The sequence below is a fragment of the Bos grunniens genome, chromosome 24 (assembly GCF_055505025.1).
Source record: "Bos grunniens cultivar Pamir isolate PY7600 chromosome 24, Bosgru_T2T1.0, whole genome shotgun sequence".
Classification (NCBI taxonomy): domain Eukaryota; kingdom Metazoa; phylum Chordata; class Mammalia; order Artiodactyla; family Bovidae; genus Bos; species Bos grunniens.
Window position 1 is genome coordinate 2,230,666 of NC_141188.1, and position 17,938 is coordinate 2,248,603.

General features: G+C 51.4%; 1 protein-coding gene across 1 annotated transcript in view; it reads right to left on the bottom strand.

Annotated features, from left to right (window-relative positions):
- KCNG2 (potassium voltage-gated channel modifier subfamily G member 2) overlaps positions 1–11,181 on the bottom strand; it is a 52,613-nt gene extending 41,432 nt beyond the window's left edge. Inside the window, exon 1 of the mRNA XM_086372506.1 lies at positions 11,082–11,181. The gene's annotated coding sequence lies outside the window, so the exon portion shown is untranslated. The remainder of the gene's footprint in view (positions 1–11,081) is intronic.
- Positions 11,182–17,938: the final 6,757 nt, after the last annotated feature.

Here is a 17,938-nt window from a genome sequence, read left to right on the forward strand (position 1 = left end):
CTGCCCCCAAGAGCCGTGTGACGTTCGCCCGTTGGCCTGCTGGCCACCTCCCCATTTCTCTGCCAAGACGGCCGAAGAGATGGGATCACGGAGAGGAGCTGGTGCAGTGGCGCGTGGAGCACAGCTGTCACCTGAGTGCAGGCCAGACGTGACCATTTCTATGATGACAATACACACGTGCGTGCCGCAGGGCTGGAGGCAGGGCCGGGGCCCGAGGTGCACAGGCATCCGGGCCGGTCCAGGTCCGCGGGGCTCGTGTGGGGCTCGGTGGACCGGGAGGGCCTGCCATGGCGATCGAGTTGGGATGAATTGGTGTCATTTAATTTATCTACACCTTGACGTTAACAGTGAGAGTTCCAAAAATAAACAGTTGTGCCACTTACTTCAGGAACACTTCTCTTCAGGTCAAATAGTTTCCTAACTTACGAATGCACAACGTGCTATCAGAGGGTGGGAGAGCTGGCCGGGTGTGATGAGGAGCAGAGAGGGTTGGCCAGGCCCAGGGCGGGGAAGCCGTGCCCCTGGGGGCCTCTCCTGCAGGTTCCGCCCCGCGGGTTCTGTCGGTGCCTTCAGAGGGCGGTCCAAGCGCCCCGGGGCGGGAAAGAGAACGAGGACCCACTCACGTTCCTGCCTGGACCGGCAGCCAAGTAGGGCCAAGTCTTCCCGGGGGCTAGAAGGGGCAAGCAGCCTGCTGTGGGTGACAGGAGGGGGCAGGCAGGGCAGGGGTCAGGGAGCGCCCTCAGCCACCCCCAGGGGCACTCATGGTGCCAGACCCCACCTGGGGTACATGACCCCCTGAGTGTCCCAGGGTCCTAAGGAGGTTTTCATGGGAAGATGTAAGTGCACGTGGTTGCTAGCAGCCTGGGTCACCAGAGGACACGCCCCAAGCCCTGGCTCCGCCCGATGGTCCGCACTCAGCTCTCTCACTCCTCCCACTCATGCGGTCAAGCTGCTTTGACGCAACTGGAGGATCAACTTAGCCCCAAAGGGCCCTCTGTTATCCCGCTAAGGTCCAGCTCCCAGCACTGTGCCCTGTCCATTCTGCTAGTGCCTAGGTGTCCCTGGCCAGCTGCCGATGCGGAGGAGGTGGTTGTGAAGGTGTGGGAGGAGGCTTCCCACATGGACGCAACACTTCCCTCTGAGTCATAAGAGGATATGTGTTGATGTTTCTCATTCTTCTCTACATCAATTTGCATAAATGAGTCTTGGAGGTTCATCTTCATGAAAAATAATGTTCCGATTCTAAAACTAAGCCATGGGAAAAGTGGAAAATCTGACAGTACAATAGAATAGAAGAACCTTTAATGCAACCAACCACTGACGAACATCACAGACTGGGGGCTTCCCACCCCTTTACATATTCTAACAGGTTGGCTGAATTCATACTCCGGCTGGGGCACCAGGGGGTGGGTGGGGAGGGCGAAGGACAGATGGACACCTGCAGGACGAATGTCCACAGCAGGGGGCAAGGAGGTCCCCAGGGCAGCCCTAGAGTTCAGGGGTCCTGAGTCTCCTTAGTTCCCTCTTCTCCATCTCTGCGAATTCGACAGAAGTCTGAGAAGTCTCACACAAAGAGGTCCGGCTGGCTGTGTGGGGTCACTGGGCCCCAAGGCCTTAAGGAAATGCCCATGTTTTCGCTAAATCCTGGTTTTCTCGCTGGTGCTGGGAATCCAGTGGAAATACGACCTTGGCTACTCTTAGGTGCCAGTGGAGCTGCCCGTAAGAGCATCCCTCAGCACTTCCCCACAACTGGACACTATTCTAACATTAATTCAGTTAGACACTTGCACGAATGCTGCAGAGAACACCCTTTTGCATTTTAAAGTCACTTTCTCTGGAAAGCCTTCCCTACCCCCAATGTAAATATATTTTACAGTATATTACTAACATAAAGATAAATTTTCATTGTAAAAAGTGTTTTTACTCAGCAAATGCCCTGGAGATCCATTCAAAGTTCTGGGTGTACCAAAAGCTCACTCCTCTTTTATTGCAAGTAGTACTTCACGGCGTGGATGGACCACAGTTAACCACTCACCCACAGAAAGAATCTGGGTTGTGTCCAGTTTTTGACTGTTGTAAACAGAACTGCTATAAACAGTCATGTACAGGTTTTTATGTGAGCATAAACTGTCATTTCTCTGGGATAAATGCCCAGGAGTACAAGCGTTGGGTCACACTGCAATTGCATCGCTCATTTCATAAGAAACTGCCAAACTAATTTCCATAGTGATTGTTCCATTTTACATCCCCATCAGCGGCACACAAGAGCACTTCTCCACATCCCTGTCGGCGCTTGGTGTCTCTTTTTTATTTTCATCACTTTGATAAGTGTGTAGTGATATCTTTTTGTGCTTTTGATTTGCATTTCTCTGATGGCTAACGATGTTGAACATCTTTTCATGTGCTTATTTACCATCTGTATATCCTCTTTGGTGAAATATCTGTTCATATATTTTGCTCATTTTTAATTGCATATTTTTGGTTTTATTGCTGTTGCTGCTGTTGTTGTTTTTGGCAATTAGTTTTGAGAATTCTTCATATATTACAGATTTGGGTTCTTTACTGGATGTGTGGTTTGCAAATATTGTGTCCCACTCTGTAGCTTTTCCTTTAATGCTCTGAAAAGGGTTTCTGAAAAAGCGATTTTTCATTCTGATGAGATTCAGTCTATCAAGTGTACCTTTTATGGAACATGCTTTTGGCGTCAAGTCTATGAACTCTTTGCATGTGTATGCTCAGTCACTCAGTCATGTCCTACTCTTTGTGAACTCTTGGACTGCAGCCCACCAGGCTCCTCTGTCCATGGAGTTCTCCAGGCAAAAATACTGGAGTGGATTCCATATCCTACTCTAGGGGATCCCAAACCCAGATGATTCTGTTTTTTTTTTTTTTTTCTAAAAGTCTTACAGTTTTACATTAAAGTCTGTGGTCCATTTCTGAGTTAATTTTTTGAACATTTCATTAAAAGTATAGCTATTTACAATGTGTTTGAGTTAATTTGTATATAAGGTGTGAGGTTACAGATGAATCCTTCTTTTCTCCTAGGATGAGCGATTAAACAGCCACTTGTTGAAAAGGCTACGCTTCCTCCAGTAAACTGGTTTTGTATCTTTGTTGACAGGCAATTAGGTGTGCCCACGAGGGCACCACTGGGTTCTGAGCTCCATCTTCTGCCCTCTGCCCGCATCACAGGGTCTCATCACTGCAGCCACACAGACATCATTAAAGCTGGGCAGAGTCCTCATCCACTCTGCCCTTCTCGACTGTTCCAGCTATGTTAGAGCCTGTGCCTTCCTATATGAATTCTGGAATAAGCTGTGGTTTTATATCTGGTCTGTTGATACAGTGAATTATACTGACTGATTTTTTAATTTTAAACCACACTTGCATACCCGGATTAGATCTCACTTGGCCCAGTAACTTCATGCATCACTAGATTCAATGTGCTAATATTTTGTTTAGGATTTTCTGTCTAAGTTCATGAATGATATGGATCTGTAGTTTTCTTCTAATGCAGTCTTCAGGTAATATTAATCTCAAAGTGATTTGGAATGTCTGGTAGAATTTTCTAGTGAAACCCCCAGGACCTGGAGATTTCTTTTTTAAGGAGTTCTTAAAGAATTAATACAATTTACAAAGTTATATTACTGATATAATATCATATGTAGACAGCTTTCCTTTTTTCTCATGTAAGCATTTCAGGGCCATGAACTTTCCTCAGCACTGCTTTGGCTTCATTCCACTTATTTTCTTTTCTTTTCCTTTCAGTTCTCTATATTTTAAAATTTCCTTTGAGACTTCTTTGACATATTAATTTTCTATGTGTGTTATTTAATTGCCAAGCACTTACAATTGCTTTTATGCTCTGCTCCTTGAATCTGTAGGTTTGTATTTTTTGCTGTTTCGAGAGGTTTTCAGGCATTCTTTATTCAAATCTTCTCAGCCTCACCCCCTTTTTTCTCTCCTCTGAGACCTGATAGTACAAATGTTGGCATTTCTGCTATTTTCACACAGGTGCCTACGAATCTGTTCCTTTTCTTTTTTCCAGTCTTTCTTTTCTCTCTGTTGTTGAGACTGGGCAGTTCCGATTAATCTCAGATTCACCGGTTTTACCCTCTGTTATTGACCCCGGGCAGCACGTGCTCTGTCCGGTTAGTTGGGTTTTCTTTGGCTGCGTGGCCGTGGGGTCTCAGCTATCTGACCAGGGGTCACACCCAGCCCCCTGCACTGGGAGACGGACCACCAGGGATGCAAGGTTTTTTCCATTCAATCAATGCATTGTCCAGGTCCATAACTTCATTTGTGTATTTTTTATAACTTGAATTTCTTTGCTGAAATTTTCTTTTTTTGTTGTTGTTGTTTGTTTCAGGAAAACCCATAATTGCTTGGTGAAGCATTTTTACAAAGCCAGCTTTAAAAGACTGGTCAGATAATTATCATCTCAGCATTTACTGATGGTCTTTCTCAGTCAGGTTTTGATATTTCTTGTTCTTGGTATGATGAGTGATTTTTTTTTTTTTTGGTATCAGACACTTTTGCAACTTGAATCCAGTTGTTCCAGCTCCATTTGTTGAAAAGACTATTCTTTCCCCTCAGATCATGGCATCTGGTCCCATCACTTCATGGCAAATAGATGGGGAAACAATGGAAACAGTGACAGACTTTATTTTGGGAGGCTCCAAAATCACTGCAGATGGTGACTGCAGCTATTAAATTAAAAGATGCTTGCTCCTTGGAAGAAAAGGTATGACCAACCTAGACAGCATATTAAAAAGTAGAGACATTACTTTGCCAACAAAGGTCCGTCTAGTCAAGGCTATGGTTTTTACAGTAGTTATGTATGGATGTGAGAGTTGGACTATAAAGAAAGCTGAGCACCGAAGAACTGATGGTTTTGAACTGCGGTGTTGGAGAAGACTCTTGAGAGTCCCTTGGACTGCAAGGAGACCCAACCAGCCCATCCTAAAGGAAATCAGTCCTGGATATTTATTGAAAGGACTGGTGCTGAAGCTGAAACTCCAATACTTTGGCTACCTGATGTGAAGAACTGACTCATTGGAAAAGCCCCTGATGCTGGGAAAGATTGAAGGCAGGAGGAGAAGGGGGCGACAGAGGATGAGATGGTTGGATAGTATCACCGACTCTATGGACATGAGTTTGAGTAAACTCCGAGAGTTGGTGATGGAGAGGGAGACCTGGAGTGTTGAAGTCCAGGGGATCGCAAAGAGTCTGACGCGACTGAGCGACTGAACTGAACTGAACTGAATTGATTCTTTCCCCACTGAATGGCCTCGGCTCTGCTGTTGACAATCAATCTCCCCCAGATTTGGAGGTTCATCTCTCCCCAACTCTATCCCATTGATCTGTATGTGTTTGCTGTATCTGGAAACACGAGGCCTCACCTTTCCACCTGTTCCTCCGGGGCAGAGAGGGCTTCTTTTTGGTCATGTTCCCTTTGGTGCGAAATAATCTCCCAGGAAAGGACACTGCCCCGGTGGGCACAGTGGGCCCCTCGCCTCCTGACGGCCTGTCTGCAGGCAGCCCTGCTCAGAGCACACACCAGGTGCCTCTACGCCCGGGACCAGGCCTGGGCTCAGCCACTGGCAGGCAGGCAGGTGTTTCCTGGAGTGAGGAGCCCCTCAGAGCCTCTTACTCGACAAGCACCCCCACCAGATGTAAGTTTCTTGTTAAAGCAACATATCACAATTCCCGGAGACAAAAATTCACCTTGTTCATTGTGTGTGCTGCCCAGCTCACCTCTGCATTTTGAGACAGTTGTGCCTGACTCTTTGTGGCCCCACGGACTGTAGCCCACCAGGCTCCTCCGCCCATGCAATTCTCCAGGCAAGAATACTGAAGTGGGTTGCCATTCCTTTCTCCAGGGGATCTTCCCCACCCAGAGATCAAATACGGGTCTCTTGCATTGCAGGCAGATTCTTTACCACTGAGTCACCTGGGAAGCCTCTATTTCTAATTGGTTAAGTATTAAAGAAGACAATGATACATATTTCCTAAGTTTCCTCAGGGAAAAATGTCTTTTTTTCCCTCTTTTGGTGGGAAAAAAAAATCAAGGAAATTTGTTCACAGTCAGAAATGTCATTTTCTTGAAGTAACTGTGAACCAGCTCCAGAAAGGGGCCTTATAGCTTCACAATCGAATATCAGAGGCTACGGAGGAAGGCCATTCCTTCTAATGACTAAATAGCTAATCTACATAATGTGCATAAATTTTTAATGCATTTTATTTTACCAAAGCATTTCACTCCATTGCATTAATTGCTGTGATGTTAAATAAAACATTTGGGTTTAAAACTTGTCATGCACTTTTCCCCGTGTTAAGCTACGTGCCTCCTCGACCCCCCAGAAGGAAGGGAACCCTCTTCCTGGCTGTCACCAGAACCAGGTTTGACCCTGTTCAGGGAGATGATGTGTATCTGCTTGTCCTGCGGGCACACGGTGACTCTGCCCTGAGCCCCGACAGAGCTGGGGGGCTCTGCGGTGGGTGAGGCTGGCAGGCCTGCACTTAGCAAGCAGGAGGGTCTGAGCCAGTGTAGCCCCTGTGCCGGGCCAGGCCCTCTGCACCCGGCAGACCGTCTGGTGCTCCACTGGGAGCCTGGCTCCAGCCGCCACTCCTGTCTGAGCTCAGATAGGAGGAGGTCTGGCCTCCAGACGCACAGGACGGGCAGGACTTTCCATGATTTTGAACCTGTTTAGCATCATGACCCAGAATACAGAGAACTGCACCTGGAATATGTGCGAAGCTGGTACTTTCTGCTACAAACACACCAGCACAGTCCACACAGCAGTTCCGCTGTCTCAGTGATAGGCACCTCCCCAACCCCCAGACACCTGCTGGTGTGGGAGGGGTGAAGGCACATGGAGACCCCTGGCTGGGGCATGGAGGCCCCTGGAAGCCACACCACCCAGAGGCAGGCCCTCCATCCACATACCCTCCCCGAGTCCTGCTGGGGCTAGGTGGCCAGGTCCGTGAGAACTGAGTCAGGAACATGGAGATCAGAGCCTCGCCCACCGGAAAAAGGCTATTCCTTTACAAAAATAAATTTGCCTCTTCAAGCTAGAATTTAGTCAGAAGCACTGCGCCACTCAGAGCAGCCTGAGGGTCTCTGGGCCCCAGAACCCCAGCCTCGGCTTTCATGTGCCCAGCACTCTCTGAGTCTAATCTAAGATTTAAACTTCATTGTTTAAATATCTGACAAGGTTAAAAATATCCAGGAAGGTCATTAAATTCCGGGAACTGCAGCCCAGGGTTCTGGCCACCGGAACTTGTCTGCTTCCTCCCTGAGCCGACTTGTCCAGGGAGGCGGCACAGAGCTGAGGACAGGGCCAGGGACAGGGCGGGTGTGCCTGGGAGGGCAGGTGCAGAGGGGAGTGAGGGGCCGACTGCTACATCGAGAGGCCAGTGAGGGCCAGTGGGCGGGGCACAGAGCGGTGGCCCAACCTTGCCCCGCCCCCTTGGGGGCGGTGTGGGTATCTGGGGCCAGGGGACCATCTGCCCCTCCATGTCCAGTTTGCTCTTACTGTAGCTCCATGGATTTAAAAAGCAACGTAAAGGTCTTCTGTACTATTTATACATGACATTTCAATTTGCCTTCTTTCTAAACAGACAATCAAATTAAAATATTGGGAGTTTCATTTTGAGTGAATGCATTACTGACTCTGCTTTACGACACAGGTTCCTCCTCTGAAAATCAGAGAGCTGGCACAGTTCAGAGCAGCCTTCTGGTCTGACACGGGAGGAATCAGAAAATATAAAACAGCAGCAGCTGAACTATTTGCCCATGTCTCAGAGCCAAGGAGGCCCAGGACGCCCGCGCCTGCCCTCCCAGCCACACACCCGCGCCTCCCTGCATGCATCAATGGCATGAGGCGCCAAGTACTGGCTATACCTCGCAGGTGCCCGCAGGTGCCTCGCAGAGTGGGGAGCCAGCCTCTGTCTTGTCTGCTTCAGCTGAGAAGGGCTGAAGCTCTCAGAAGAGTTGCTGGGTGGTGAAACAGACACAGCTGTTTCTTCAACGCCCATGCAGGACCCCTTTCCACCGTGAAGGGCACACCGGTCACCCACTGCCGGGCCAGGCGGGACTGGAGCCTGCGCCCTGACCAGCTCGACAGTGAGGGTACAGGTCCCAGGGCCCTCCGTGGAGCCGTGGGCGTGGGGCGCCTCCACTCAGCCCTGAGCTGGGGACACCCCGTTCAGCCTGACCCTGAGGGACCCTGCAGGCAGTGGGGACTCCGTGGCTCTGTCCTAAGACGTCCCTATTCCTCATGAATGGCCCACGAGGACACGGTGCTTAGATGATCAGGCACACGTGACCGCTCTCCTCGAACCCCCACAGAGCCCACCAGCCCATCTGCCAGGCTCCCCAGTGTCCCTCCCGGCTCATGTGACCCCCCCCCACCCCCCGGCACCGTGTGCACACATCTTGAGCTGCCTCGCCTGCTCCCCTTCACCCCCGCCCGCACATCCCCGCTGAGGGAGAGGCTGAGAATCCAACTGCCCAACCCCCTCCTGGTGCCTGGATGGAAGAGCAGGGGGCAGAAGGGGGGCTGCCCACACCCCAGATGCGAAACCCTCCAGGGACACAGACCCGACCTGCTTTTGCCAGGGCAAACCCCAGCATTTTACCACTTCCTCCCAACCCATGTGTTCTGCACGACCTATTAATCATGGCACGTACACCTGTAATTATGATAATGCAGCTCCCAGCCATACCCTGGGTAGAAACTCTTAATTAAACTCAAACAATGAATCAACCCGCACATATTTTCTAAGCATCTGGCCTGCGCAGGCCTCGGTGCCAGCCAAGAACTTGCTTCCCTCCTTTTCCCCCTGCCTACAAAAACATCCAATGTTTTTTTTTTCTTAGATTATGGAAATCTCAAGGTATTAAAAAAAAAAAAACTTTTGCACAGTGGAAGTACACAAATTATAAGTCTAAAAGGGTCAGAACACCTGGGCGCTGGCCTTGGGAAGGGTCGTTCTCCCAGCCTGTGCCCAGGGAAGTACAGGTGCACCCACCCTCCATTGGCGGCGTAACCTTTGGTGAATGTGTGGCTGGTCAGCAACGGGGATCCAGAGCAAGTGGACTCCAGCCCCTAGTGGGCCACAGCGCTCCCCCGGGCCAGTGTAAGAGAGCCTGGAGCAAGTCTATCCGCTGACTGCCTGGGGACTACAGGTGTAGGGGAGCCTTTGGAGGTCACGTGCACCGCACAATCCTAGAGGTGGGGGTGGGGCAAGGAGCACACCCTCTTCTGCTTGAACCCATCTGGGCTTGTGGGGTCCACCGTGGATTTCTCAGCAAGGAAAGAGAGGAAGATCTTGGGGGTTCTCGTAACCGACCCCCTTAGCAGCTGCCCCAGAGCAGAGGGGTGAACCAGCTGCCACTGCCGCCCCTTGGAGGCCACCTCCCAGAGGGGTCACTGCCACACGCACCAACAGGGTCAAAACCCACTTCCAACAGCCAGTGGCTCCAAACCTTGGCTTTGAGTGCAGGGCTGAGGAAACCAGGTCTTTGCAGGCCAAGAAGAGAAGGAGAAGGGGCAGCCCACAGGGAAAGCCAAAGGTGAGGAGAGTCTGCCCGGGCACAAACTCAGCTCGGGGCTGGAATCTCGGACGAGGGGACAAAGGTGACAGGAGGGGCCACAACCCATTATCAGAGTCTTATCCTGAGAGTCAGAAACCCATTATCAGAGTCTTATCCTGAAACTGAATCTACTGGAGCGAGGGGGGCTGGGAGGGGACTCCCTGGGTCACCTGAAACCTTGCGAGGGCAAATCCCCCCAGGCCCCGGGACACTGCAGGGTCCCGGGAGACTGGAGGCTGGGGAGAGCATTCGAGGCATTGAGAGAACCCTGGCTCGCTCTTCTAGACGCACCCCGCCCCCCTCCACCGTCATCCCTGCTGAAGCCCAGGACCCCTGGGCAACCGCCTCTATGCGGACCCGGGCCTCCCTGCGCTCCCAGCCCCGGCGCCAACCTGGGCTCAGCGGGGGAGTGTGGGAGCCTCCCTGGCTCGGCTCCGGAGGGCTCAGGGGCGCTTGGGCTCCTAATTAAAGAATTCAAGGCTGCCGGAGAGGGGCTCCCTCTCTGGGATTCAGGTCTGCGTCCGGCTCCGGCTCCGGCTCCTGGCCGGGCAGGAGAAGGCAAGGCCATGAGTGTGTGTGTGTGTGTGTGTGTGTGTGTGTGTAAGACTACATCTGCGGGCATCGCTGTGTATACGGGGGCGACGTTCCCCTCTGCAGGGCAGGGGCGGCAGGAAGAGGCGAGGAAAGAGCACCCACGCGCCAAGGACTGCATCCCGCGCCCTCTGCGCGGAACCGGGTACGCCCACAACCAGCCAGCACGGGCGCCTGGGGGATCCCCGGTCATCTCGCTCGCTTTGTCGCCCATCCTTCCTCTCACCTGAGCTCTTGCAGATCCTACACGGACAGACGGGGCGGGAGCTGCAACCAGACCCCGGCCACGGCCGCCCGGACCTCCATGGAAGCGCACTAAGCTGCCCGAGCCCGCGCGCGCCTGGGGCCGGACGCCAGCCCGGCTGGGGACTCGGAGCCGAGCAGGGGGCTGGGGGCGGCACCCAGTCCGGCACCACCCTCGGCTCCGGGGGCCGCGGGTAGGGGGAGGGGAGCTTACATGTCCCTCCCGGACTCTTCTTTGCCCCCACCCGTCTGCGCAGCCGAGTGGAGACTCCCCGCGCCGGACTGTGGCCCCCTTGCCCTGCTCCGGCCCGGACGCTCGGAGGTAGACGCCCGCGCTCCTCCAGCCCCAGCTCCTGCATCGGGATCTTACGGTGTAGACCCCTTGTCCCCGCTGCGGCCCCGAGAGACTCCAGTGTAGACCTCTCTCTCCCGCCGCGTCAGCCTCCTGTCTCCTCTCCCCTGGGGACCCTCCGCTGTAGACCCTCTGCGTCCCGGTCTCTGCCCCGGAACCCCGTGTAGAAGCCCCGAGCCCTCCCGCCCCCGCTCTTGCATCGGATCCTCTGTGTGGACCCTGCACCCTCGTCCCCAACCCGGCCTCGGGACCCTCGGGTGCCGATTCAGGGCCCCACCGCGCACGCAACTTCACCTCGGGGCCCGACTCGGCTGGCTGCCGCTCCGCTCGCCCGGCCGGCGGCCTCCTCCGGGCGGAGCGCGGCGTCTCTAGAGCCCGCTGCCCGCGGAGTCCGGCACCGCCCCGCGCGCCGCCCCCGGCCCGGCCCGGCCCTGGCGATCCGCCGGCTGCGGTGGCGTGGCGCCCCCTCGCGCCCGGCCGCGGGTCCCCAAGGCGAGCGGACCCCCGGTCTGTCCGGCAGGGAGCTAGGAGCCCAAGGCCGTGTTCCCCCAGGAGGAACTCTCGGGGGCATAGGAGGCGCGGACCCCTCTCTGCGCACTGCGCCCACCGACGCGATAGGCACACGCGCCCACCCTCAAGCACGGTGGCGGCTCCAGAGGCACAGACGGCGCCCCCTGTAACCACACGCCGAAGTGGCCCTTGGGGTAAAGAGACAGACTCTCCACGTGGGTGTGGTCGCCAGAGCCCGGAGAAAGGCCGCTTGTGGGGTCTGGAGACTCTTGGTCGGTCACTGGAAGAGCCTCCTCTCCGGGCCGGCGTTGCCCTGATCCTGACGCGGCCTCTGTGAGGGGCTCTCATCGTGGACACGGGGGTGTTCCTCTCGGGCTTGAGCCTGGACACTGAGACCTTGGACGGATTTTTTTCTTCATGTGCTTGCATGCTAAGCTCCTTCAGTCGTGTCTGACTCTTTGAGACCCTGTGGACTGTAGCCTGCCAGGCTCCTCTTAGAGCCAGAGAGGGCTGGCCACCTCTCTACCCCAAAAGGCCACCTCTCCTGCAGGAAGTGGTGGCTGACTGTCCCATGTTTAGGGCAGCTCCATCTGTTAGCAGAGTCTGCCCAGCTGAGCAGAATCTGTTGGGGGAGGGGGCAGCATTTGTCCACCAGGAATGGATGTTGTAGCTGCTGAGGCAGAACTCCATGGAGGATCCCTGTAACAGAGACCCCTCCAACCCTGCGGGACACTAAAAAGTAAACAAACAAGATAGCTCATGGAAGTCTCGGGCCATGTCCGGCCACAGCGAGTGCCCCGCAGCTGGGTTATATAGGTGTGTGTGGGTGGGTATGTATGATTTCTAAGACCCTTGCCCTTCATGGGGGGAAATTTCCAGTCCCAGTGCCACCTGGCTGCCCCTTCAGACCCTGTGCCTTTTTCCGGCCCTGGGTAGTTGTGAGGAGCAGAGTCAAATGAACTGTCCCCTCCCTCCTCAGACACCACGCCTCTGTTCATCTAGCCTAAGCACCAGCTAGCCTGTCTTGGCACCATGTCATATTCTCAGCCAACACTGGGTTTTTAGTCCATGAAAATCTCCACCTCCCCAGTGTCCGTTGGTGCCGATGTTCTTGGTTTCTGACCTATGTTTTCAGTTACACAGTTCTTTAAAATCTAGGTTCAGTATATTTGTTTCTTTTAAATTGTTTGTCAGCTTTTACTAACCTCTTTGGTGAGCCTGTCAGGTGTTTTAGAAGCTTCATCCCGTCATACAGCACATTCGCTATTTCCTCACCTTGAGCTTCCCTGGTGGCTCAGTGGTAAAAACCTGTCTGCAAGACAGGAGATGCAGGTTCAATCCCTGGGTCGGGAAGATCCCCTGGAGGAGGGCATGGCAACCCACTCCAGCATTCTTGCCTGGGAAATCCCATGGACAGAGGAGACCGGCAGCCTACAGTCTATGGGGTCAGCAAAGAGCCGGTCATGACTTAGTGACTAAACAGCACCTTGAGTTCGTGGAAAAGAGGTAACTCAACATTGTCCAAAGAGGCGAGCTCGAAGGCAAGCTCTACTGAACCCCGTCTCTGTTTGGTGTCACCCACAATGACCTTGCCTGATCACAGTGCCAGAGACGCTCTACCCAACCCTGGCTGCTCCGGCAGCACACATTTTCTATTTTCTCTGGGATACTGTCTTGCTGTGTCTCACTGATCAATGAACCCAGGGCAGGATACGGGTGTTTGACCCTCCAGCGGCCATGTGTCTGGGGATCCAGCTCTGCTGGTGTTTTATAAAGTGCCTGCTGGTCCACAGGACGGAACCAGAGGCAAAGCTGAAAACCATGGTGCGTCATTACTTTTCCTGCATGTTTGTTCAGTCATGTCTGACTCTGTGCGACTCTATGGACTGTTGCCCGTCAGGCTCCTCTGGTCATGGGGATTGTCCAGGCAAGAATACTGGAGTGGATTGCCATGTCCTCCTTGCGGAACATGGTGCATCGTTGCTTTTCTTAAATAATATTAAATTCATTGCTGGTTGATGCATTTGCATTTTTGTGTGGCTTCTGTTTTAGGAAAGGAGCAAACATTTACAAAATGTTTTTGGAATGTAATACATGCCCGTTGTAGAAAATGAGTAACCTTCTGTGAAAAACACAAAAGAGAAAACGAGAAATCTCTACACCTCTCAGCTCCATCACCCACGCTTTATCACTGTTACTATTTAGGACCTATTTTGGTACCAAAACATTTTGTACCCTTTAAATGTAAGAATGTTTTTGTTTGTTTCTATACAAAAATAGCATCATAACAGCTCCTGGATTTTCACTGTATTTAACAGGATATTAGCGTCTTCAATGTTTTTCAGGATCCAACATAATTTTAAATGATTATCATGTGGCTGGTACCATACTGTAACTCAAACTCTATTGTGTGATTTCTATGTTTTCTCCAGTTTTCTACTGTTACAAAATACTTTGGCCAAAAGGGCTTTCATATATATTTTAACCCACTTTTTTGACTATAGCTGCATATTAGTAAATACTGACTGGTATGTTATTAGTGGAAAATCCTTGGTGTGAATGTAATTGAAATCGTTTCTTTGAAGAAATAGAAAGTTGACATGCATTTCCTTGTCTCTGTCTCAGCAGGCAGTAAGGCCCTTGCACAGGGCCTTTTTATCCTTGCTTCCTTGTCCTCCACACAGGTGGGGCCTGGCACCCACATATGTTTGGAAAGTGTTTCCTGTGAGGGTGGAAGTGATGAGGGGAATGAAAGCTGTTAAAACGTAGACCTCTAATTCCCTTCTTTACCAATATTTTCCAAATTAGTTATTTTCTTCTAGCTATTTATATTTAACTTTCATGAATTTTCATTTATTGGCTCCTTTTCAAAACAAGATGACACAATCAGTCTGCTTTTTTTGGTAACAGCTTTATTGAGAAGAATTCAGACACCACACAATTTATCCCTGTAAAGTGTGTGATCCAGTGGGCTTTAGGTTGTTCACAGAATTATAGAGACGTCACAACCGATGGTAGAACATGACTATCTTCGCCTAAAGAATCCCGGCCCCTAGTGACATGGACCCCCTTTCAGTTCATCTGTCCATGTGTCCATCTGTCCACCTGTTCACGTGTACCCTCTGCATTCAGCAGAGCTCCTGGACCCTGTCAGCCTTCCAGACACTTGACTCTTTGTCTTCCTGTTCTTGGCTTTATTTTTCACTTTCTCTTCCTGTCCATGTCCATCTCTGGCCTGTGTCAGCTCCCCGCCTGAGCGTGGAGGGGAGCCAGCCTTCTAGCCCTCATGGCTCCCCAGCCTGAGTCGCCTTTCCCTGGTTCACTCGGCTGTTACTTGGAAGGCATCTCTTCCCGCCTCTCTCGCCTCTGATGTCTCTTTCTCCAGAGCGCTTGCTGCAGTGCACGTGTTCTCTTCACTTTGCAGTTCCCACAGACAGCCCTGATCTGTGCTCCACCCCCACCCCCAGCTGCGGGTGGCCGTCTGGCTCCTGTGTCCGCTCGTCTCCGCTTTGATGATCAGATGCCGCCACCACAGGAGGACGGGCCTCTGAGCCGCCTCAGCCTTCCTCCCTTGTTCACCCCTCTCATCCCCCGCCTGCCGCCCCTGCTCTGTGCTTCTCTTCTTCCGTTTCCTCATCTCACTTTGAGCTCCATGCAGGGGCTCCATCTGCCGAAGGGACACCGTCTGCTTCAGCCCTTCATCCAGGAAGGCCTGAATCTCCTTGAACCTTGTTCACAAACAGGGTGGGGTTCACCCAGGAAACAGAGGTCCTTCTGAAACATGTGCACCATACAGTTTTGTCAATCAGCTTGAAAATTAGAGATACCAAGGGAACATTTCATGCAAAGATGGGCACAATAAAGGACAAAGCAGTATGGACCTAAAAGAAGCAGAAGATATTAAGAAGAGGTGGCAAGAATACACAGAAGAGCTATACAAAAAAGATTTTCATGAACCAGATAACCACACTGGTGTGATCACTCACCTAGAGCCAGACAACCTGGAATGCAAAGTCAGGTGGGCCTTAGGAAGCATTACTATGAACAAAGCTAGTGGAGGTGATGGAATTCCAGCTGAGCTATTTCAAGTCCTAAAAGATGATGCTGCTAAAGTGCTTCACTCAATCTGCCAATAAATTTGGAAAACTCAGCCGTGGTCACAGGACTGGGAAAGATCCGTTTCCATTGCAATCATAAAGAAAGACAATGTCAAAGAATGTTCAAACCACCGTACAACTGCACTCATCTCACATACTAGCAAAATAATGCTCAAAATTCTCCAAGCCAGGCTTCAATAGTACCTAAACTGAGAACTTCCAGATGTTCAAGCTGTATTTAGAAAAGGCAGAGGAACCAGAGATCAAATTGCCAACATCTGCTGGATCATCGAAAAAGCAAGAGAGTTCCAGAAAAACATTTACTTCTGCTTTATTGACTACATTGAAGCCTTTGCCAATGTGGATCACAATAAACTGAAAAACTCTTAAAGAGATGGGGATACCAGACCACCTGACCTGCCTCCTGAGAAATCTGTATGCAGGTCAAGAAGCAACAATTAGAACCAGACATGGAACAACGAACTGGTTCCAAATTGGGAAAGGAGTACGTCAAGGCTGTGTATTGTCACCCTGCTTATTTAACTTATATGCAGAGTACATCATGTGAAATGCCAGGCTTGATGAAGCACAAGTTGGAATCAAGATTGCCAGGAGAAATATCAATAACTTCAGATCTGCAGATGACACCACCCTTATGGCAGAAAGAGAAGAAGAATTAAAGAGCCTCTGGGTGAAAGTGAAAGAGGAGAGTGAAAAAGTTGGTTTAAAACTCAACATTCAAAAAAAAAGATCATGGCATCTGGTCCCATCACTTCAGGACAAATAGATGGGGAAACAATGGAAACCGTGAAAGATTTTATTTTCTTGGGCTCCAAAATCACTGCAGATGGTGACTGCAGTCATGAAATTAAAAGACATTTGCTCCTTGGAAGAAAAGGTATGACTAACCTAGACAGCATATTAAAAAGTAGAGACATTACTTTGCCGACAAAAGTCTGTCTAGTCAAAGCTATGGTTTTTCCAGTAGTCATGTATGGATGTGAGAGTTGGACTATAAAGAAGGCTGAGCGTTGAAGAATTGATACCTTTGAACTGTGGTGTTGGAGAAGACTCTTGAGAGTTCCTTGGACTGCAAGGAGATCCAACCAGTCCATCCTAAAAGAAATCAGTCCTGAATATTCATTGGAAAGACTGATGCTGAAGCTGAAACTCCGATACTTTGGCCACCTGATGTGAAGAACTGAGTCATTGGAAAAGACCCTGATGCTGGGAAAGATTGAGGGCAGGAGGAGAAGGGGACGACAGAGGATGAGATGGTTGGATGGCATCACTGACTCGATGGACATGAGTTTGAGCAAGCTCCAGGAGTTGGAGATGGACAGGGAACCCTGGCGTGCTGCAGTCCATGGGGTCGCAAAGAATCGGACATCGGTTAGGGGGTGGGGCCCACATATTTGAATTCTCTTAACTCCATGCATCTGAGGAGCCAGGCACTTGGAGGCCTGGGTCCTCCTCTCCTGACCTGTGTGTCGTCCAGGCTGTGGGCCCTGCTTGGCTGCGTTTTGTGTGTAAACTTCTGAATCTGCTCTCAGTGGGCGATTCTCATGACACTCCTCAGCATTCTCTCGCTATGAGAGCTTGTGACCCCAGGACACCTTGGGGTCTCCTCAGGAGTCCCTCGTCGTTTAATTTAAACCTACGATGGTGCCGGCGTCTTTCTGCCTCTGTCAGTTTTGTGCTTGTGAATTTAATATTTAATTTCACCCAGGTCATGCTTCTTGGAAGCAGCCTCAGATTGGATGCAGTAACATTTTAAATGGTTTGAATTGCTTAACCCTGTACAGAATGCTGAGTGAGGGTCTGACCGAATGGGACTTGCTTTTCTCCTGAGCCATTGAGCATGAGTGACTCTCGCCTTAGTGAACAGGGCAAAGACCTGGGCTAGTCCCGTGCATGGACACGCCACTCACACTCACCCGAGTTCCAAGTCCTTGTTCACGCCTGTGCCCTGCGGCCGGGCTGGACACCCCGTTCTGCGGTAGCCACTGCTGGGGGGGTCTCAGAGAGCAGAGCCCGAGATGGGAAGAGCCTGAATATTGACACTTGGGGCTTTTCTGCCTTGACTCAGCTTTTAAATGAGCTTTAAATTCTTCCTCTCAAAACATGAACAAACCATTGTGGCCCCCTCACCCTCCACCACACACACCAGTCTCTACAGAACAGTGGTGGCTGAGGTCATAGAACAGCAGTGAGGAGAAGAGAGACACAGAGGGAGGCTGCAGTCTGCCCTGAGCCCCACCACATGTGCTCACACACACACATGTGCACACACATCAGAACAAAGAGCTGTTCTGGATGGACTAGCAGCAGGCAGCAGGTGGCCCTCAGCCTGGGGTGAAAGTGGCCTCCTTCCTGAATAACAGTGAATGAATCAGGAGCGGCCAGGAGAGACAGAGATTTCCAGCAAGTAATGGGAGCGGCACAGAGAAGGGTCAGCAGGGTGGATGAGAAAAAACTAAACATGGTTGCCAGAGCAGTGACCTCCCAGCCGCCTTTGACCGTGCTTTCCTCACCCTCGGAGGG